The sequence below is a fragment of the Canis aureus genome, chromosome 3, assembly GCF_053574225.1.
Source record: "Canis aureus isolate CA01 chromosome 3, VMU_Caureus_v.1.0, whole genome shotgun sequence".
NCBI lineage: Eukaryota > Metazoa > Chordata > Mammalia > Carnivora > Canidae > Canis > Canis aureus.
The window spans coordinates 39,664,314-39,687,747 of record NC_135613.1 but is presented as its reverse complement, the minus strand read 5'-3'; the positions used below and the strand labels follow the sequence as shown (position 1 = coordinate 39,687,747).

General features: G+C 36.0%; 1 long non-coding RNA gene across 8 annotated transcripts in view; it reads left to right on the top strand.

The window, feature by feature from the left end:
* LOC144310698 (uncharacterized) overlaps positions 1 to 1,680 on the top strand; it is a 276,452-nt gene extending 274,772 nt beyond the window's left edge. For all 8 annotated transcript variants that reach the window (XR_013376366.1, XR_013376364.1, XR_013376363.1 and 5 more), the window contains one exon: positions 1,135 to 1,680. This is a non-coding gene — a long non-coding RNA (uncharacterized LOC144310698). The remainder of the gene's footprint in view (positions 1 to 1,134) is intronic.
* Positions 1,681 to 23,434: the final 21,754 nt, after the last annotated feature.

Here is a 23,434-nt window from a genome sequence, read left to right as displayed (position 1 = left end):
TCCTTAATAACTAAAAATACATTTAAAGTAGGTTCTCGGGATCCCTGGGTGGCTCAGTGGTTTCGGGCCTGCCTTTGGCCCAGGGTATGATACTGGAGTCCCGGGATGGAGTCCCACATCGGGCTCCCTCCATGGAGCCTGCTTCTCCCTCTGCCTATGTCTCTGCCTCTGTGTGTGTGTGTGTCTCTCATGAATAAATAAATAAAAATCTTAAAAAAAAATTAAAGCAGGTTCTTTCAGCCTCAGCACTATTTTTTTTTAAAGATTTTATTTATTTACTCATGAGAGACACAAAGAGAGAGAGAGAGAGAGAGGCAGAGACACAGGCAGAGGGAGAAGCAGGCTCCATGCAGGGAGCCCGATGTGGGACTCGATCCTGGGACTCCAGGATCACACCCTGACCAAAGGCAGATGCTTAACTGCTGAGGCACCCAGGTATCTCCCACCCCCCCCCCCATTTTGTTTTGTTTTGTTTTGTTTTGTTTTGCTTCAGCACTATTGACATTTGTACTGGATAATTCTTTGTTTGGGGAGCTGTCATGTACATTGTAAGAAGTTTAGCAGTATCCTTGACTTCTATTGACTGGCTTCTCATAGCACCTGCCAACTTCTACCTAGTTCTGACAAAAATCTCCAGGACTGTCAAATGTCCCTGGGGGTGGAGGGGCAAAATAATCTCAAATCGAGAACTTCTAATTTAAAGTATTGATGGTTAATTTATGTAAAATTCACTCTGCGTAACAAATATATAATTTAGAAAATCCAATTATCAGGTGGTAATTACCAAGGCTTGCTGCTCTCTGTTTGTCTACGGACTGGCATTTGAATTCCACTTCTCCAGCAGGGAGAGGTGAGGCGACTTTCAGGTGATGATTGTTCTCTCCCCTTAGCAGCTATAAATGAGAGGTTGCCCGTATGTCTTTAACCTTCACCTTCCTTCCTTTACAATTGGAGAGAATGAATTGTCCCTACTGCAGATATTTTCCAGTGATTGTATGTATGTCCATACAAGGTGCACAAACATGCTGCAAAAGAAATGTTGGACTCCGGATCAAATGTCTTGGGTTTAAAACCAACTTATATAACTTTGGTAAATCACTTAATTATTTGTTTTTTTTTTTTTCATTGTTACAGGGTTCATTTGATAATAAGATGAAGAATAGAGCTTTGTCAACTATAAAGCACCATGAAAAATTGAGAATTAATATTTCTACCTTATGAATATATTCAAGATGATCCCTTACTTGGAGATAATGTCTCAGAGAGATTATTTAAAGAGAAAACTGGAAATATTTTGACATTTTTTATGTGTTGGGGATGACAGGAAGCCAAAGATGTTACATTTTCAAGGTTAGTGAATGTGATTGTGATGGAGTGATGGTGTCATACATTGAAAAAAGGATCATAGGAAAAGATGTTTTATTTTGAAATTGAGATATAATTCATGTAACAAAATTCATGCTTTTAAACTACAAAATTCAGTGGTTTTTGATATATTCACAGAGTTGTATAACCATCACCCTATCTACTTTAGAATGTTTTTATTACCCCAAAAGAAACTTCATACCCATTACGGATTATTTCCCGTCTCCTTCTATCCCATTCCCTGGCAACCATTAATCTATTTCTGTCTTGATGGATTTGAATATTCTGGAAATTTCATATAAATGGACCATATAATTTCTGTCTGCTTCTTTCATTTAGCATCACCTTTTCAAAGTTCATCTATATTATACCATGTGTCAGTATTTCATTCACTTTTATGGCTGAGTAATATTCTATTGTATAGATATACCACATTTTGTTTACTCACTCATCAATTGGTGGATACTTGGGTTGCTTCTACTTTTTGGTATTCCAAATAATGATCTATGAATATTAATGTACCAATTTTTGTGCAGAACTATGTTTTAACTTTTTTGGGGAATATACCTAGCATTATAATTGCTAGATTGTATGATAACTCTATGTTTGATATTTTTAGGGATCCCCAAACTATTTTCCAGAGTGGCACAAAAGAGAAAAACTTTAGGTGAGAGTTAACTTGGTTTTGTACATGTTGAATTTGGAGTGTTTTCAAGACATCCAGGAGGCTATTTTGGGGAAGGATATTTGCTATATGGGTTTTAGGCTTAGGCGAATAGTATGAATTTGAGAAGTAGATTTTGGCATCATCAACATGTAGAGCTAGAGAAAAAAGAAAGCAAGAGTTCACCCAACGAAAGTATTTAGAGAGAAAATAGTAGGGAAATAAGGGCACATAAATAAGAACTACATCTCTAAAGTCAATTCAGACAAGTAAGCTTGGTCTGTGTGAAGGAAGACAGGAAAGGGGAGATTAATTAGGACTTGGTAGGCAATAATCAGGATATTTTTCTGATAACAAAAAGATTTGCATGACATGAAGGATTTCACTGACAGAGATGAACATACAGAGAAAAGAGAATGGCATTTTGATGTGGGATCTTAAATCTTAGATGAGAAGAAATCTACCAAGCAGAAGAATGTGGAAAAGGCTTTTCAAGCATGGGAAACAGCATGCGTAAAGACACTTGTTTAAAGCATATGATGAACTCAGGATAGTTATACAATTAACATTCATTTGGTGGTTACTCTCTGCCAGCACTGAATTAGGTGCTTCACCAGATGATCTCATTTAAACTTTACAAAAGCTTTCATTTTAGAGATATGGAAGTAGACTCAAGGATGTTATGTACTGAGCCAAGGTCACATAGCTGGGAAGTGGTAGGATCCAGATATGAACCAAGATAATTTTATTTCAGAGCCTATACTCCTGTACAGTGAAATATCTAAATACTTGTAAGTATCAGGTATTAAGTACCAGTATTCAACATTAATGTTGTGCTCCTGGTAGCTCATTTGGTGCCTCCAGTCCTGGTCCTTACTCGATGATTTGATGGCTCACTTGGTATGCTCTTCATTGTTCTTAATTTTAGGTCAGGGGCTCCAAAACATCAAATTCATTTGGGAAGTACTTAAAGTATCTTGGCCCTTCTATAAGATTTACATTCTTCAAGATGAGGCAACACTTATGACTGAGTACCCCTCAGATGATTATGCTGCATCCAGCCTGGCTCCTGTACTAGGTCTGTCATTAAGGACTCATTTCCTAGAGTCCTCAGATGCCCAAACTGGAAGACAGTACTTCCCAACTTCCCAAGTTCATTTGCTGAAATAGTAGAAAAGGCTAAAGGTGGTGGTTCTGGCCATTCTGAACCTTATTTATTCCAGAAGTTATTTTCTTTCTTACTTACTAAATACGTATTAAGCACCCATCATGTACTAGGTGCTTTCACTGGAACTGACTTATGTCTCAAAATATCTCTAGGAAATGTGTCATGTTATTCTAGCTTGACATAAGAAGGAATTTAAATGTAGAGAACTTAAGTAACTTGGCATGGTTTACAGGACTAGTAAGAACTAAGATTTAAGCAGATATTCAGAATTCAAGTCCTGGGCCCTCCTACCCTCCCAGACAATCTTTCCTATGGGAAATGTTTAAGAATAGGATTAATCTACTTACTAGGTTTCCATTAATATATCCTTCATTTCTACAATGTGTAAGGACTCATACAAGTCTACCTATAAGAAAATTCTAAGCTATATACTGGTACACTTCCTTATGTGACTTATATGTTTTCAAAAGAAATTTTAAAAGTTTGAATTCCTCCTCCTCTAATATGCAAATCAGAGCCATCATGTGGTCTGAGGCCACAGTCCATTGAAGGATCACAGACCTTGTTGGCAGAGGAAAATAAACCCCAACAGTTGGAGCTGCAAGCCATCTGTCCTTAGTATTTCACATTTTGTCAAAAATCATCAGCATAGCTGGAAAATAGCTGTGACCAACTAATATTACTAAAATATAAAGTATGATTAAATGGAATACTCAAACTGTTTATTCAGAGATAAAATATATATTCTTTGAAATTTTGGAAGGACACTAAGAATTATGGAAAATATTCACATTGCAAAGTTAGTACAGAGTATTTGATGGTGTATTGGAAGAAAATGGATTTAAGAATCTTGGTTTCTTACACTAGAACTGCAATTGACTTTAGAGACCGTTTAACTAAACTTCTTTGTTTTATAAGTGAGAAAAATGAGATCAAAAGAGATTAAATGGATTGTCCAAAGTCAAAAAGTACTTAAAAAAATGGCATCTCAATCTTGTCAGTGATATGAAAATAGAGTCAGACAATTGTTATTATTATTGCTAAAATAAATAGTTCCAATTTATTGGATGCTTATGATTTTGAGAACTTTATATATATCAACTTATTCAATCTATATAGCAAATCTAGATGGTAAATATTATCATTGCCCTCTATGGAGGAAAACCTGAGGTTCATGAAGGTCAGGAACTTGCCACATTGACTCTATACAGATATACAGATGGTACAGGTAAGCAAATGTGGAAGAAGCAAAAGTTCTTTCTTGGGTCAAAGGCCATGTAATAATAAAGAACAATGAAATTTAAAAAATCACCAGTTGGCAAGCATCATCATATTTATTGCTAAGGGAAGAATCATAAGATGATAAAACTAATGGTTAAAACATTAATGAGATTAAGATATTTACTTAGATCCAAAAGTTTTGTCCCATAGATAATTATAGATTAAAAATGAAAATAATAGTATTTTAAAACTGGAAGAACCCAGAGATTTCATCCTAACAAATGACCAAAGTCATTTGGACAAAGAATATGTTCTTTCTGACCTCATGTGTTGAGAAGGACATAACATCACCTCTGGGATATTCCTGTCAAAAATGTATAACCTGAAACTGAAAAATGAGAAACATTCTAAAATATGTCTGTCTTATTCTTTTAAAAATTGTCAATGTCATGAAAGACAAAGACTGAATGCAACAGGAGATTTGAGATTTTCTTTAGATATGAAGGACAAGATAGGGGTAAGTGGAAAAGTATTGAATGCAACCTGAAGGTTAGATAATAGAATTAGATCAATGTTAATTTTCTGATTTTGTAATTGTTCTAGTTATGCAATAAAATTTCCTTGTTTTTAGAAAATGCACACTGAATTATTAACAGCCATCATGGTCCTAACTTACTTTCAAATGGTTCAGAAAAACAATGTGTGTGTACGTATGTGAATGATAAAACAAATGTGGAGATGGGTTAACACTTAAGGACTCTGGGAAAAGGTATAGAGGAATTCTCTGTATCATTCTTATAAATTTTCTTTAAATCTAAATCATGTCAAAAAGAAGCCAAAAGAAAAAGAAAAGGAATTTGCAACAAGTCCCTAAGTCTGGGACACTAATGCCGGCCCACCTGAGTTCAGAGGCCATCCTCTCTAGTCTCCAGCATTAAAGTGCATTAAACTCCCATGGATGTTATGCATTGTCTCATCTCAACAGAGGGGCTCTTTCCTCATCCACAAATCCTCTACTTATTACTGTGAGGCAAGAAATTCTATTTGTTAGATTTATATTTTTTGTGTAACTTCACTAACAATAACTTTTCTGCCAATATCAAGTTTTGGTAAGAATATAGAACAAAACAACTCACATGACTGTTGCTAACTCTACATTTTGCAATGTATTTGGAAAACAATTTAGAATTCTTTCCTAATTTGAAGAAATGTCTACCTTACAAACAAGAAATTCCTCTCTTAGATTTATACTTTAGAGAATTTCTTAGACGTGCATGAAGGGTGAAGTACAAAACATATTCATTACTTTGTAATAGACAAGAGAGAAACAAAAACAAAACAAGAGAAGCAAATATCACCATAGAGGAAACAACTCCATTGACAGGAGAGTGGATAAACAAATTGTGGTTTAGCTATGCAAATAATTAATACACAGGTGTAAAATATCGAATCAGCTAAAGCTATCTATCTCACCATGATTGAATAACAAAAGAACTCATATACTACATGATCCCATTTATATGAAATACTAACAGTATATCATTTAGGAATATATGGACAATTTGAAAAATAAACTATCAAGGAAGGAAAAGGAATAATAAACACACAGTTTAGGATAGTGATCACTATTAGGGAGTAGAGAAAGGAATGTGTTCAGAAAGAAGGAAAGGAATTCTTAAGACATTGTGTAACTGTGTACCACATTATGGCATTGTGTTTTGTTTTGTTTTCTCAAGTTAGATGGTGGTTATGTAGATGTTTGTTTTTATTTACTTTTTTAATTCACATATTTGTTATAAATATTCAGATTGGAGCAATTGTAATTTCACCTATATCTTCTTTTCTCATCTGTATCTTCTATTTGAATGTTCTCACTGAAAATCTGAGCAAAATTTTGTCCTGTTAAGAAGTCATGCTAAATAGTGTTTCTCATTTAGTATTTATTCAAGATTTCAGAGGAATGATGATCTGTTTTAGATTCAACAACTTTATATTTTCGTCAAAGTTATCTGTTTTTGGCAACTTAAATATAGTAAGTCTCCATTTCCTGCAAACTGAAAGCAATTTAGCTTAACCACAGTTGAAATAGAGTCTGAAATTGTTGATGCTTCCATTCTGGCATTTTTGGTGAACTTTTTCCTCATTATCATTGGCTTATTCTCACTCAGCCCTGAATCACATCAGCTCTTGTGCTAGTAGCAGCACTCCCAACGCCTTCCTTTACCACATCCCCCAGTGGACGGCCAAGACTCCCAAATCACTGAATTTGCAACCAGCTAATAGGAATTTGTGGCTTTGCCTATCCACTTACTACCTATGTGATTTCATCAGAATTTGTGACAGGTGGAGTGGAGGGAGATGGAAATTCTTGTGATCAGCAAAAGAAAAAAAACCCTAATACACATTTTTAAGATTCCTATTCCGGACACTGGGGTAGACAGAATAAAGACATACCAAAAATGTCTATGTCTTGATCCATGAAACTGTGAAGATGTACCTTAAATAGCAAAAGGGACTTGGCAGATGTGATTAATGATCTTTACATGGGAATGGTACCATGCATTATCAGGTGGGGCCAATGTAAACCCAAGCCTCCTTGTAAGAGAGCTTCTAGAAGCTGGCAAAAGCAAGAGGTGGAATTCTTAGAGGCACTGGTAGGCATGCAGTTCTGCAGACACCGTCTTTTAGCTAGGTAAGAGTTATTTTTGAACTTCTGGTCTCCAGCACTGTAAAATAATAAATTTGTGTTGTTTTTAGCCACTAAGTTGGTAGTTATGTGTTATATAGCAGTAGGAAACAAATGCAGACTCCTCTTGTGTGTCCCTAAAAAACCTTGTGGGCTCCTTCTTTTGCCCAGCTGCTGCTGGAGTGACTGGTTCTGACTAGCTTTGTGCAGTAGCAACCAGATGCACCTTGTCCCTTATTTATCTTGCTGAGAATTTCTTTGGTGGCTGCAGGAACTTGCTGAACAGCATACACAACTTGAAAATGCATGACCTAGAACTGTCCTTGACTAGTGGAGGATGGTTTCTGATGAATAGATACTTCTCACTTTTTTCTTTCAGTAAAGCGTTCTAAGATGCATTTCATAACACTCCAGGGAAGGAAGCTCAAGTGCCAGTCTTCTGTGCTGGTGACCAACTGAATAACATCCATGTACTAGTTTTCCCCTCTTCCCTGATTTCCTTCCTGGACCTTCACTCTTCCTGAAGATCACCTCCAGAAAAAATCATATGCATGCTTCATGCTTTGATTTCAGAGAGTTTCAGACTAAGAGATAGACACTATGCAGATTGCTTTACCTGCATTTTCTCATTTAATTAGAATACCCACCCAGTAAGGTATATTTATTCATATCCCCATGATTTTATAAAGTGTCTTTGACTCAGAGAAATAATAATATGCAGAAGATAATTCAAATAACAAGCAGTTGATGAAACCTGGATTCACCTTCCAAGTTTAAAGTTAGGCTGATTATAAAACCTGAATGCTTTCTATACTACTCATGTTTTCTGATACACCTCCCAAATATTGTTGGGAGGGCTTAAATGAGATCATAGATGTGAGCTTCTTGGCATAGTTAATTCTCAACAAAGGTTCTTAAACCTGTAAAATCCATTTCCTTTGTTAAGGAAGGGAACTACTCCACATTCTACTTTGCCCTCAAAGAAACGGAAAAATTCAGCTGAGCTTCCAAATCCCAAGTTCTGTGCTTCTTGGAATATTTTATTCCTATGGAAAGAAACTTTGAAGAATTTATATTAGTCAAAGACACTGTAGAGGGAGAACAGATATCAGTCCATCACATTATGCCCCAAATGTAGAAGAGCAGCTGAATCTGATTGCCCTGCACCTCTAAGTGCAGTGAAATTCTGGGAATTGGGATCATCTGTCACTTCAGACTTGTCATATTCTGCTGAAATAAAACATATAGTCTAATTTGCGAAGTTCTCTGGTGGAAAGAGTCTTAAAAATGTATATAACCTCTGTCTCAGTAATTCCATTAGGAATTTATCCAACCCAAAATATAAAATGCAGAAAAAGATCTATATGTTGGATGCTTATGGCAGCATTCTTTAAAATTATAAAAATTGGAAGCAACCAAAGTATCAAAAAAATACTGTTGGTTAAGTAATATAATACACCTATACATGCTATTAAACGTAGCAATTGAATATTCAAGATATATTTTATATGAGAAATTATTCAGGGCCTAATATTTGGTTAAAATGGAACAAATTAAATGATATTTTGTAAACTGATGCTTCTACATTTTATGAGCCTGAAGGATAAGACCATAAACTATTTTTTCTTTAATTGTTGGGGCTCGGGGTGATTTTAATTTTCTTAAGTTTTTTTTTTTTAAATCTCTGAATCTTTTATAATCTCCAATAATTTAGAACAGAAATACAAGTTTTTAATAGTTTTTTTCTCAAGAATAAAATTGTAAGTCAACATTTTTACAAGAATCCTTAAAAAATGGTATTAAGCCACTTGACACAAATATCTGAGTTTGCCTACTTAAAGAGTAGACGTGTAGTCCTAGTGCTAGGCATAACCAAGCAGATATAGACCTTTTCTGTATTCATTTCCTTTTCCAGTTTTGTTTTTCTTTCTACTTGATTTTTTTTTTTTTTTTTTTTCTTCCCACTGTAGCCTACCTTTTACCTTGTGGCCACAGGAAACTTTCTTTTAGGCAAATCATGATACTCCCCCTAAAAATAGCCTTTTGATGGCCCTCTGTTGTTATCAGGAATAAATATTGCCTATTTTAGTTAATTCTCTCTCACTTAAAAATATCAGACCCAATGTCAATATCCATTTTAATACAGGATAATGGATTTTATATTCTTAAGAAATCTGGGTAGCTAATAGAATTGAGGAAAGATCTATTGGAGACCATTCCTCAAGTAATGGAACTGGGATTATAATGCTATCCAAAATTTCTCTGTGAATTTCCTCTTCTGTCTCTCCTCTTCTTTTTATTGGTGAATGTAGGCTTTATTTTCTAATGCATTTAGATGTTCTCCATGTGTTAGGGAACATGACTATTCTCAGCCCCAGATTAGCAACTTTAACAGAAAGGGTTTCTATCAACAGCTATATACTAATCCCATCAGAGGATTACAGTTAGAGTGGTTTGCATAACAGGCTCACTCCTCGGCTAAATTCTGTGTCAAAAGGACTAAACTACTAGGACTAGACTACTATGGATAAGCCTGAGTCACATTATTCTCTCCAACCAGTGGCAAGAGTAAAAGCCATCTGCAAAGAGAAGGGGGATGTAATAATGGGAGATACAAGGTAGCAATCAAGGTACATTGTCAAAAAAGGCCTTTGTAAATAGACCCCTGTCCACTTCTTAATTTTTTTCTGCTCTCACACTTTTTGTGCCGAATAGAATTGCAAGCATTCTAAAGTATTCTATGCTGGTTGGCAATTTGTATTTTTATAAAAAATGTTTTCTCCATTTGGAAACAAAACGAATAATCCACCTTTTGCACCTAGAAAATCTTTCTTTCAGTTTCACTGCGTCTAAGAGTCTTTCCTGACTCCTATTGATAGGTCTTAATCTGCTTACCCTTGAGGAGTTTTCTGCTTTTCCCACCATATTGTATGCTTCTTGATAGCAGGGATGGGTGGGATGCTATATAATTTTATGTTTGTATCCTCAAAACTAAATAAGACCTTTAATATATAAAAAGTATTTTAAAATATATTGAATAGATGTGGAATAAGTCATCAGTTTTCTAAAAAGACACATGGTAAGGAAAGGAAGGAATCTAATAAGTTAACCTGGACAAAATGGTTATTCACATATTGTAAACCATTTGATCCCCACTTCATGCTATATACAAAAATCAATTCCAGAACCATAGAAAACTTAAATGTGAAAAGCAAAATTTAAAAATATTTACAGGAAATATAGGTAATGATAACTGACTGCAGAAATATGAGATTTAGTAATAGACTTTTTAAAAAAGAAATTCATGAAAGACTGATACATATTTGACTACATTAAAATTAAGAAGTGCTCATCAGAAGATATCTCAAAGTATCTTAAGTTGAATATCCTAGGAGCATAGGATAATTTTCCTATCCTATGATAGAGAATTTTGTGCAGGTACTTTATTGAGGACATCTAGAAGTGCCTGTAGAGAAATAAGGAAAGCAGTATAGGGAGGGGATGTGGCTGAGTGAATATGTGGTTTCAGTTCTAGTCTAGCCTTGCCCTAATACCGTGGGAAGCTCTGGAGCATGATTTTACTGTGGAGCAAGCCTTGAAGTAAGGGAGTGAGCCTCCTGTATCTGTTATTAGTTATTGGCTTCAGGCTGATCCCCTGACTTTGGGTGAGGGAGATCCATTGGCCAATCACATTTTTTTGAAGGATATAGTTAGTAAACTATCACCAGTAAACATTCATTGAAAACAGTATCTACATTTTTTTTTTTTTTTTTTTGGAAACAGCTTCAGTAGAATAGGTATTATTTTTTCTTTAAATGTTTGAAAGAATTACCCTGGGAAGCCATCAGGCCCTGGACTCTGGTTTCTTGGGAGAGTTTTGATGACTGCTTCAATTTCCTTACTGGTTATTGATCTGTTCAGGTTTTCCATTTCTTCCTATTTCCCTTTTGGTAGTTTATGTTTCCAGGAATGCATCCATTTCTCCCAGATTTCCTAATTAGTTGGCATATAGTTGCTCATAATATGTTCTTAAAATCGTTTGTATTTCCTTGGTGTTGGTCGTGATCTCTCCCCTTTTATTCATGATTTTGTTAATTTGAGTCCTTTCTTTTTTCTTTTTGATAAGTCTGGCTAGAGGTTTATCAATCTTATTAATTCTTTCAAAGAACCACCTCCTAGTTTCATTGACTTTTTCTGTTGTTCTTCTGGTTTCTACTTCATTGATTTCTGCTCTGAATAGCCGAAGGAATGTTGGGGGAAAAAAGCTGGGTGCATCACAATGCCTGACTTCAAGATATATTAGAAAGCTGTGATTATCAGAACAGCATGGTACTGGCACAAAAACAGACACATAGATCACTGGAACAGAATAGAGAACCCAAAAATGGACTCACAACTCTATGGTCAACTAACCTTAGACAAAGCAGGAAGGAATATCCAGTGGAAAAAAAAACAGTCTCTTCAACAAATGGTGCTGGGAAAATTGGACAGCCACACGTAGAAGAATGAACCTGGACCATTTTCTTACACCATGCACAAAGATAAACTCAGAATGAATGAAAGACCTAAATGTGAGATGGGAATCCATCAAAATCCTGAAAGAAAACACAGCTGCAACCTTTTTTTTTTTTTTTAAGATTTTATTTATTTATTCATGAGAAAGAGAGAGAGAGAGAGAGAGGCAGAGACACAGGCAGAGGGAGAAGCAGGCTCCATGCAGGGAGCCTGATGCGGGACTCGATCCTGGGACTCCAGAATCACACCCTGGGCTGAAAGCAGGCGCTAAACTGCTGAGCCACCCAGGGATCCCCAAGGCTGCAACCTCTTTGATCTAAGCTGCAGCAACTTCTTGCTAGACACATTTCCAAAGGCAAGGGAAACAAAAGCAAAAATGAACTATTGGGACTTCATCAAGATTAAAAGCTTCCACACAGCAAAGGAAATGTCAACAAAACTAAAGGACTACTACGGAATGGGAAAAGATATTTGCAAATGACATATCAGATAAGGTCTAGTGTACAAGATCTATAAAGAACTTATCAAACTCAACACCTAAAAGAGTAAATAAATAATACAGTCAAGAAATGGGCAGAAGACATGAACAGATATTCCTCCAAAGAAGACATACAACTGGTCAACAGACACATGAAAAAATACCACATATCATTTGGCATCGGGGAAATACAAATCAAAACCATGAGATACCTCACACCAGTGAGAATGGCTAAAATTGACAAGACAGGAAACAACAAGTGTTGGTGAGGTTGTGGAGAAAGGGGAACCCTCTTGCACTGTTGGTGGGAATGTGAACTGGTGCAGCCACTCTGGAAAACAGTGCAGAGGTTCCTCAAGAAGTTAAAAATAGAGCTCCCCTAATGACTCAGCAATTTCACCACTGGGTATTTACCCCAAGATACAGATATAGTAAAATGATGGGATACCTGCACCCCAAAGTTCATAGCAGCAATGTCCACAATAGCCAAACTTGGAAGGAGCCAAGATGTCCTTTGAGAGATGAATGGATAAAGAAGAGGTGGTATACATACATACAATGGAATATTACTCAGCTACCAGAAAGTAGAATACCTACCATTTACATCGATGTGAATGGAACTGCAGTGTATTATACTAAGTAAAATAAGTTAATTGGAGAAAGGCTATTGTCATATTGTTTCACTCATATGCAGAATATAAGAAATAGTGCAAGGGATCATAAGGGAGGGAGGGGAAACTGAATGGGGAAAAGTCAGAGAGGACAACAAACCATGAGAGACTCTTAACTCTGGGAAACAAATTGAGGGTTGCTGAAAGAGAGGTGGGTGGGGAGGACAGAGTAACTGGGTGATGGGCATTAAGGAGGACACATGATGTGATGAGCACCGGGTGTTGTAGGCAATTGATGAATTACTGAAAATTACATCTGAAACTAATGATGTGCTATATGTTAGTAAATTGAATTTAAATAAGAAAAAGAAAAACAAAAGCAGCATCTACCAGGAAAGCCAAAGGATGAGATACAAACCACATGAAGATACTTATGATCCATATAAGAAAGGATTTGTATCACAAATACATGAGGAAGTTCTATAGATAAAAAGAAATACGGCCAATGTATGGGATACTCTCAATAAGATTAGCAATTGGGGAAATGTATATCAACACCATAATGAGATACCTTTTCACATTTACTTGATTAACAAAATATTAAAAGCCTAACTTACTGCAATAGCAACAAATACTGACTTATCAATGTGGATCATTGATAGTTCTCAAAACTTGTAGGTGGTTTTATAAATTATTATAATCCCTTTGTAAGAGCAACTTGGCATTTTCCTATAAAGTGAAATCTATTTATGTAACTTACAACCCAGCAATTCTACTTCCAGGTATATATTCAAAAAAAAAAAAAAATGTTGACCCTAGAAATAACCCGAATTTCTGTGAATAGTACAATAGTTAAGTAAATTGTAGTATACTCATAAAATATTCAGCAGTGAAAACTAAGAGCACAACTAAACAAAATAGGATGGATAAATGTTAGTAACGTTAAATTAAAATCAAGCTCCAGAAAACTACATACAACATAATTTTATTTGTAAAATTTGTTTTTACAATTTTAATACAAAGTTAAGAAATGAGGAAAAAAACAAAATTAAACTAATTGTGAACACAAACCAAAGGAGTGATAAGCATAAAATTAAAATTAACGATACTTTGTGGTTGGACAATAAATCAGAGGTTGGCAAGATCAGGAAGGAGGAGCATGTTGATTTAGTTAGTAACTATTTTAGTGCAGGACTAAGTGGTAGATTCATGGTTATTAGTCATATTAACACAAACAGACACATAAATTAGTATGATTAGTTCATTAGTTCACTCCATGAATTGATGATGACTGTGATAAACCTAGGGGTATGTTAATTCATTTTTGTTCACCTGAGGTCTAAATAAAAGCTCTAAGGAATAAACTTATAAGCATATGGTTCTGAAAATTCCACTTAATTGAATATAGTGTATTAGAACTAATATCTGCAGAAGAGATTGATTTCTCCCTACTTATTTCCCATGGAATACTGGATAAGAGTTTGGAGTGTGTCTTAACCTTTCTCATCTGAAAAATGGGATTAAAAGTAGTTGTCCTTACAGTCTTGTGTGTATCTTGAGATTCAAGAGAGACCATATCTCTGAGTTCATTGTCTAAAATGTAGTTAGACACAGATATACATATACATATGGGTAATGATGATGAAGTAGTAATAATCATGTCATCATAACAAGAAGTATCTACCGAATGTGTGCCATATGCTAGGCAGAGAGCAAGGCCTAGTTCAGCTATAAAGATGTATGTGTAGCTGATAATTGTAGTGAAACTAATAGATGTTCATATAGGAATATGATCAAAGTATTGAGGAACAGAAGAAGGACAAATGGAATAAATTGGAGATGATTTCACAGGATATAAAATTGTGGGTAGGTCTTGAATAATTAGTAATTTACCAAGAGAGAAGAGAAGACATTCCAGGTAGCTTCAACAGTATGTTACCTGGATGGGTTTAGGAAATGTTGGGTTTTTGGAGGTAAAGAGGTGGAAAGCTGTGACCAAAATGAAACTCAGCTGGTGACAGCATAGACCAGAGCTCAAATTCCAGAGAATAAAAAAATTTATTATACCTGTCATGACTTTTTAAAGAAAAGAACTCCTTGCATTTAATTTATCTTAAACCAAACCTTTTTTCAAACATTCATAAAATCCCTTCCCAGAGAATAAATAAATTACTGAAATGTACTGTGCTTTCTGAATCTAAGGACCTATGAAATCCATTTATAATTAACTAAAAAAAAGTTTCATGAATCATACAAATACCATTTGTATTATCACTCTGAGATCATTTCCTTCATACAGAGGAGAATAAACTTCAGGGCTCTATCAACTCCACCCAATTCATTAGACTTGTCTTTGATTCTTAAGAAATCTCCTAGTTTTTTCCCTCCAAATTTCCTACTAAGCCATTCTTTCAATTAGTCTCAGTTCTTTTATATTTATTAAACTGTCTGAGAAAAACCACAGGACCCACATCATTTGGAGACCTTTCATTCATGAGCTTAAAAAAAAATCCCCCAACCAACAGCAACCAAAAGATTGATTGTATTCCTTGTTACTACTGTATAAATAAATGGGGCCTTTTAACGTATCCTTTTTTTTTTTTAAACGTATCCTTTTATTGTAGTAATGTTGGACATGGACTACTATTTTCTTGTATGATTGATCCAGTATTTTGGATGCTTAATTATCTTAAAAGAAAAGTGAAGTGGCCCATCATCCCTTACTATGTTAGAGAAAAGGTGAGATGTCATTCAAAGCAGTGGTTAGCAAATTTTTAATTCTTAATTTTTTTTCTCTGTTGGTTCAATTGCCACATCTTTTAGATTTAGTTCATTTCATCTTGATAGAGAAAGTAAACAACTTCTGGAAAAGCCTAATTCAGAGTCTTTTAGCAAGTTTAGGGCTTTGTTTGGTGTATTGAAAGATCAATGTCACTGAGATGATAGGTATCTTTTGTCATAAATGTTGCCATTCTTTGGTGGTTACTTCCATGTTTGTGTTAGTACTCTCCTTTCACATGAAAGGAGTTTTCTGATTATCATGTCTTTTCTCATAACTGCCATTTCTAAGCTAATTATTTCTAAATTTCTACCTGGCCCTTTGCTCTGAATCTGTATATCCAAACTTGTCTATCAATCTGAGTGTCCCCTAAGCATCTCACTCTTAGAATTTTCAGAACAAAATACATATTTTCTTCCCTCCTCACCCTGGAGGAGGTGTTCAATGTGTATTTCAATATTAATCTTCTCCATACAAAAAACCTGGAATCACCTTGACCCCTTCCTTCCACGAACCAATGTTCAACTCTTAGAGATGGTTATCTCTAAAGATCTTTTTATTACTTATTATTTTTAAAAGATTATATTTATTTATTTATTCATGAGAGACACAAAGAGAGAGACAGAGACATAGGCAGAGGGAGAAGCAGGCTCCCTGTGGGGAGCCCAGTGCGGGACTCAATCCCAGGACCCCGGGATCACACCCTGAGCGGAAGCAGACACTCAACCACTGGGCCACCCAGGTGTCCCTCTAGATCTTTTTAAATGTCCCTTTGTATTCCGTAAATTCTAACCCTGATTGTTCTATGTCCCCATTCCTATAATGCCCCCTTGAATAATTTCCTGCTTCTATTCTTTACCTTTTCATGTTTATTCTTCTTCATATACCTGCAGGAATGCACCAAAATGAAAATATAAATGTCTCTCAGATGCTTATAACCCTTTGATGGTTTCATATTGCCCTTAGGAAAAATAAATCACATAGTTGAGCATGTAATAATACATAGGCCATCAAAGTGGGGCTAATAATCTCTTCAGGCCTAAAGTCTCAGATTACTCTTTTCTTCACTTCCTAAGATTTAAGAATACTGAACTATGAACATTCCCTGAATTTGCTATATTATTTTAAAGCACAATGGCTTTGAATGTTCCTTTTGCTTGAAGCCTCTCTCTCTTCTATTTGTCCTATTCCTACCCTTTCTTTAAGAGATAGCTCAATCTTCACCTCACTTTAGATGCTTTGCTTTTATCCCTGAAGAGAACTAATCATTTCTTCCTCCTCCTCTGTGTCCACAGATTTTTTATTTTTATTTTTGCACTCTATGTAGTGTCTATCAGACTGATGGCTTTTTTTTAAATTTTTTATTTATTTATGAGAGAGAGAGAGAGAGAGAGAGAGGCAGAGACCTAGGCAGAGGGAGAAGCAGGCTCCATGCACCGGGAGCCCGACGTGGGATTCGATCCTGGGTCTCCAGGATCGCGCCCTGGGCCAAAGGCAGGCGCTAAACCGCTGCGCCACCCAGGGATCCCTTTTTTTTTTTTTAATTTTTTTTTTATTTATGATGGCTTTTATTTATTCACAAATCTCTCATTTAATTATGAGTATTTTAAGAGTAGACACCATGTCCTATACAGCCTTTCCTAGCATTCTAATCTGACCTAGGGGTTTAGTAAATATTAGTTCCATAGTTAAATGGATTGCTTAAAGAAACAAAATGAGAGCCACAAAATAGGTACTTTTCTTTCTTCTGTCCTCTTTTCAGCCCAAGGATTAAGTTCTTCCCAGGATGATTGTGGAAATGCCCACATTGTTGATGAGAAGCTTCACCTTTCACTGGAAAGGGTACTGTTTGGCTCTATGGCCACAAGACAGTGACACAGGAGGGCAACAATCCAACATCATTTGAAAGGCTGTTATTTACTTCTGACTTCACACTTGCCTAAGGTCACAACACTAGGAAGAGATGGAGCTGAGATTCAAATCCAGTCCAGTCTGAGTTGTGCCAAGCCCAGATAGCTCTCTATCCAGTTTCTCTTCCAGCTTGAATTAAATACTGGGCCTGCATTTTTCCCCTTACAATCATGGAATCTCTATTACTAATCTCTTTGATCAACGACAGGCATATGTATCTTGGTCAAAACAAGCAATAATTTGCAGCCTAAACTATTTAATAAAGAAATCTTTCTTTTCTCTCAAGCAACAAAGTATGCAAAGAAATAGCTTTGCTATAACATACATTCAATTTGCATTGCCAAATAGCACATTGATCCTTTTAGTCTAAAACATATGCATTCAAGGTTATTTCACTATTTTCTCCAAGAAGGGGGATGGTGGTGAGGTGGGGTATATAGCTAAATACATATATCCAGATGATTCTTCCCACAACAAAGGAATGATGTGCTTTAAAATTTAATTAAAATACCTACCACTTAAAAATAGAAAAGTTCTGATATTACTTTAAAAAATTTCCACTGGAAGTTTAAAACAAAAAAATCTTAAAATCAAAGTAATCTGAATGTATGAAAAATAACACAGTAACAGTAATAGTCCTAACAATAGCAATATCAAGTTTATTTTTAAGCACTTTCATGTGTGTTAATTTAATCTTCACAATTACTCTTTGCAATAGATAGAATTATTATCTCCATTTCACAGATATCCTAAGATATTATTTAAGTAATATCTGAGATGTACAGATTAAATTACTTGCCTACTGTCATACAGCAATAAATGATAAAGCTAGGATTCAAATTCTGAAAGTCTGATTTCAGAATCTATGCTCTTAACCACTACAATACCTAAATGAATGATAAATATAGATGCCATATTATAAAACACATGTATATGTGTATGCATGTACTCAATTCTAAAATTTGTATATGGATGAACATTTATATGCATATACTACATATAGATACAATCCCACATGCGTTATATGCATATACATAGAGAAATGGAGACATACATATTTATATATACACACACATATGAAAATATACAAAATGTGATAGAAATATAGCAATCATGTTCGTAACTTTTCCTACAAAAATCCAACTGGGCCTCCTAAATCCAACAATAAGAAAAAGGAAAAGAAAATTCTCTCACAATTATATTTAGCAAATGTTTTCCAAGAAATATTGTTTAATCACTTCAGGGAAGCAGAACTTTCTAAGGCTGCAGCCAAGTTAAACTTTTGAAAATTGTTTTTGTAATGTTTACCCAGTGAGATCATATTTTCATTGCCCTGATGAAATACAGGTGCAAAATCTAAATGCATCAGCCCTTATAGTGCAGTTTCCTGCTGAGTTCCTTTCCTACCATGGCTAAAATCCTTCCGCCTCTTTTTCTTCTACCTTTGTCCTTCACTCCAGAATTTATTGAACTCATGTGATTCTAATAATATCCATGGCAAGGAGAAACAGAAGGAAAATACTATTTACAGAATACCTACTATGTGTCAGTAGCTTTAATAAGCAATATTTCATGTAAGTGACTCAATATTATGTGGTGTGCGTTATTTTTACAGAAAGAGAAACCTGGACCCAGAGAAGTTAAGCAACACACCCAGGAAAACAACACTATTAAGTGGTAGAGCCAGAAAATTAGGGTGTTCCCTTGTAATCATAGCAGAAAGAAAGGGAAAAATAGAATTGTAGGAGACTTGTTGGAAGGGATTTTATTTCCCATTGTAATTGTCTTTTTGCTATATACTACTGGAGGGAAATGAATAATCTTATTTATATTTAAACCTGTATTCATATGCATTGTGCTGATACAGAGTGCCCACTGGATAGTTAATTTTAAAAAATTGATTTCAAAAGTATACTACAATATCCAAGGGTTAACACGTGTCAAACATTTTGCTCTTTGTCATTTACCTTCTTTCCTTTAATGGACTCTAGCACAACCTCCTAACATTGCATTTGAAGAAACTGACGTCCAGAAAGGTAAAGCAGTTTATCCCATGAGAGCCAACAGGTTTGGAAGTGACCATTTGGAATTAGTGCTCTTTGCACGCCACAAGAAATAATTCTTCATTACTAATGTATTTGTGTGTAGGTGATTTGCACTAAACAGATTTGAACCAAATGGAAAAGAAAACTATAGATTCCTTGCCCATCTAAATTGCCAGTGCCAGTTCACAGACCAGATGGAAAGAATGTTTACTACTAATAGGGCTAGGAGGTTAGGGCAGGATTTTTGTTTTCATAAGCAGGGCGGCAGCACCCTGTAGCCTGGAGCCCATGCTCCCATGCTGGGGGCCAGAGCTGCCAACTATGAACCAGAAGGGTAACAGCCTCTGCTGGGAATTGAAACCCACAAATCCCTGTGTGGAAAGATAAACTCCTTTTTGCTTCTTAATTCAATCACATACCCAACTGGCAATCTTGCATATCAAAATGGGAATCCTGGGAGGCTGTTGGAATATGCAGATCAACAGAAGCTAATTAGCATTAACTTGCAGCCCTCCCGAACTGATTGGCAGCACAGCTGTGGGGACCCAACAAAACATGCTGAGTTGCATGTTTGTCAGGCCACCTGCCACTTGGCGGAATCCAAAATAGTGCAAACCACCATGCCATAATAACTTGGTGACCTTACTTTGAGAGGAGTAGGAAACAGACATATTTGGATTGTGCAGTAATTAGTACTGCCTTCACCTGACACTCATTCAACAATAGGCTTCGTGGAAGTACCTTCCTCATCTGACACCCTGATGTCTTAATTGAGATTGACAGTTTCTTCCTGAGGCTACCAATTCTCCATGAAGTTTGCAATCTTACTCAGAATCACTACAGGCTGCAGGCTTTGAAACGCCAATACAATTTCATTTCTAGTCTCTGAGAGCCTGGCTCTTGTTTCTTAAACCAAGAGCACTTTTTAGGAATAAATACAAAAGACATTAGTGCAGATAGAGGGAGCGTGAGGGCCAGAGACCTGGCTGGATGACCTTATGTAAGTTACTTAACTTCCTAAACCTCAGACTCCTCTTCTGAATTGTGCACTTCGTGGAGTTATTGTGAGCATTGGATTAGGTAACGTGTGACAAATCCCAGTACAAAGTAGGGGATCAATAAGCAGCAGCTATTTTAATTTTTATAGCAATTAAAATACATACACATACACAAGAACAGAGGGGCTGACCATTTGGATCTAAGTTTTATAACCTGTCAAGGGGAGAAAATATTGTAAAAATATTTATGAATAAATCACTGTTGCTTTTAGTTGGGAATTTTTTAAAGTACATTGTAAACCTTCATTTTATTCCTTTCAAGTCTCATACATATATGTATATATATGTATATATATATGAGACTTGTGTGTTTATACATATACATATATTTATACATGAAAAGTAAACTTCAGTAATAGTGAAGATAATTGCTAACATTTATTGAGAAATTATAATGTCAAACATTATATTATGACATACATATCATCTTATCTAAACTTCACAGGCCCAGGAGATGAGTACTCAAACATCTTAAATTTAGAATGAAAACTAAGGCTTGGGAAATTCTAGTAACTTGCCCAAGGTCAACCTTTTAATTCAGTGCTTTTTGTCTTCCTGCAGATTTTGGATGACCCAAATATTAGCTATATTTTGCACTTGAGTTGTGCTTCCTTCTTATTAGAGAACTGAGCTCCCTATTAAAGTCTGCAGAAGAAATGGAATATTTTCTCAGCTATAGAAATGATGTATGCAGTAAGTGCAAGATTGGGGAGATGGTTAGATTTCAGTTTGGCTTCTAAGATCCATTTCAAATCCGAGAAATTAATTGACATATTTATGACCTCTTTCTTGTAGTTAAGTGATAACTTATCTAAAGTTGCTTTCAGCTCCAGTAGGTGAGGCAGGTGAAGTAATAGCAGCTTCAGTTTTAACAACACAATTTTGACAGTGGTGACCCTCGGAGAGTAGATTGAGTGTTCTGAATATTGAGTGGAATAATGATTCTCTTTTGGATCTGTCAGTATCCATTCCACTGATCTTGTCCGTGCAGATGTTCTGAGATATTGTGGGATTTGCTTTTGTTAGAGTTTTGATTGTTTTTGAAAATCCAGATTCCTTCTGTCTATCCATCAGTGAACCATTTGCAGTTGTCTGCCAGAGTAAGTTCATTGTGACAGAAATCTTCCTGGTCACTTTCCCCCATCTCTCTACCACTGCTGGTAATCCCCTGCTACCTTCACACATGACTTGTGAAATGTCTTAAAAGTGTATACACTTGGGATGGATGAAGTACCAACTTGGAATTAGCCAAATAAGATTCAGCTTATCTCTTGGCTGTGATCTATTGGTAATGGCAACTGGAAATTGGGTGGAGAGCACTTCAAAGCCCCGTTCTAGCTCACTAGGAAAGGATGAGAATGAGATCAATGGGCCAAGAACCAACTAAATGTTATTCATACTCTAAATTGCTCTTAACTATTGACTATTCTATCAAAGTAGGTTTAGATTCGAGAGTGGCAGGCAGAGGGAACATGAGAGTACTCTATACAAGGAAGGGAAAAATAGTCACGAAGTAGGGTGATTTGAGCTGTGGTGTCTCTTATGGCATTATCAAATAAAGAGGCAAAATATAAGCAACCAATATTTTGAAAGCACCTGCAATGTTAAAGGAACTTGAACGCATACTCTTAGTCAATCATTTCACAGATGAAAAGAACCGAACACTGAGAGTAGGACAGGGGGACAGAGCAAGCAAATGATGATGACAAGATTAGAGCTCTGTATTTATGCTTATGCTTATCCATTCCACTGATCTTAAGCACAACTCAAGTGCAAAAGTGCAAAAAGTTCTTTGCTAAACCATTTCATCTCTTACCCTAGAATGCAAGAGATGTGTTAGTTATAGGAAAGAGGAGTAGCATGGAAGGCTACAATGGGACACAGAAGGTCCTACTCCTCTCTGGTATCAGTGACCCTTAACAAGTCACTTATCCTAATACTATTAAAGGTTACATTGTATTGAGTCAGGATATGAAATAAGCACTCAAAATAATTTCTTGTTTAATTTTTACACTGCCCTATGAGAGACATGTGATTAACTCTATTGTGCACATAAGTTTCTGGGAGGTTAAATAACTTTTCCAAGAAATATCTGGTGAGTATCTGGGGTATAATTCCAGGTCTATCAAGTGCCAAACCCGAGCTCTTAACAAATCTATCATGAAAACTCAATTATAAAATGATAGTTTTCAGAATAAATAAATACTTTAGTGAAATCACTCCTATGAGAGTTAAGTTGAAAAAGAGCTAGAATTTGAAAGACTGATGAGAAGGGTATTGTATTGATAAATAAGAGAACAGATGGTAGTTGGTTAAGAAGGTAAACTTAAATAAAGTGCCTATATGTAGTGTACAATGACTGACCCTGGGTTGTGCCTTCATCTTCCCCTACCCTATGCCTATAAGATTTTGACTAATACTGCAGAGGAGTATCAACTCTCACACTTAATCTTGGTTCTTTGTGGAAGGCTCCTTATCCCATCAACTTGGGCTGCTATAACAAAATACCATAAACTTGGTCACTTATCAACAGCCACCTCTCAAGCCTCTTCTTATATAAGGGTACTAATCCCATTCATGAGGGCTCCACTTAATAAAACTTAATCACCTTCCAAAGGTGCCACCTCCCAACATCACCACATGGAGATTAGGGTTCTAGCATATGCATTTTGGGGGACACAAGTATTAAGTCCCTGGGATTCTTCCCTTGTAGGGCCTTCAGTGTTATCTATGTAAAGTAGTCTCTGCCTGCTACGTAAGAGTATGCGTGGGGTAGATCCCTGGGTAGCTCAGCAGTTTAGCGCCGCCCTCCACCCAGGGTGTGATTCCTGGAGTCCAGGGATCAAGTCCCGTGTCAGGCTCCTTGCATGGGGCCTGCTTCTCCCTCTGCCTGTATCTCTGCCTCTCTCTCTCTCTGTCTCTCATGAATAAAT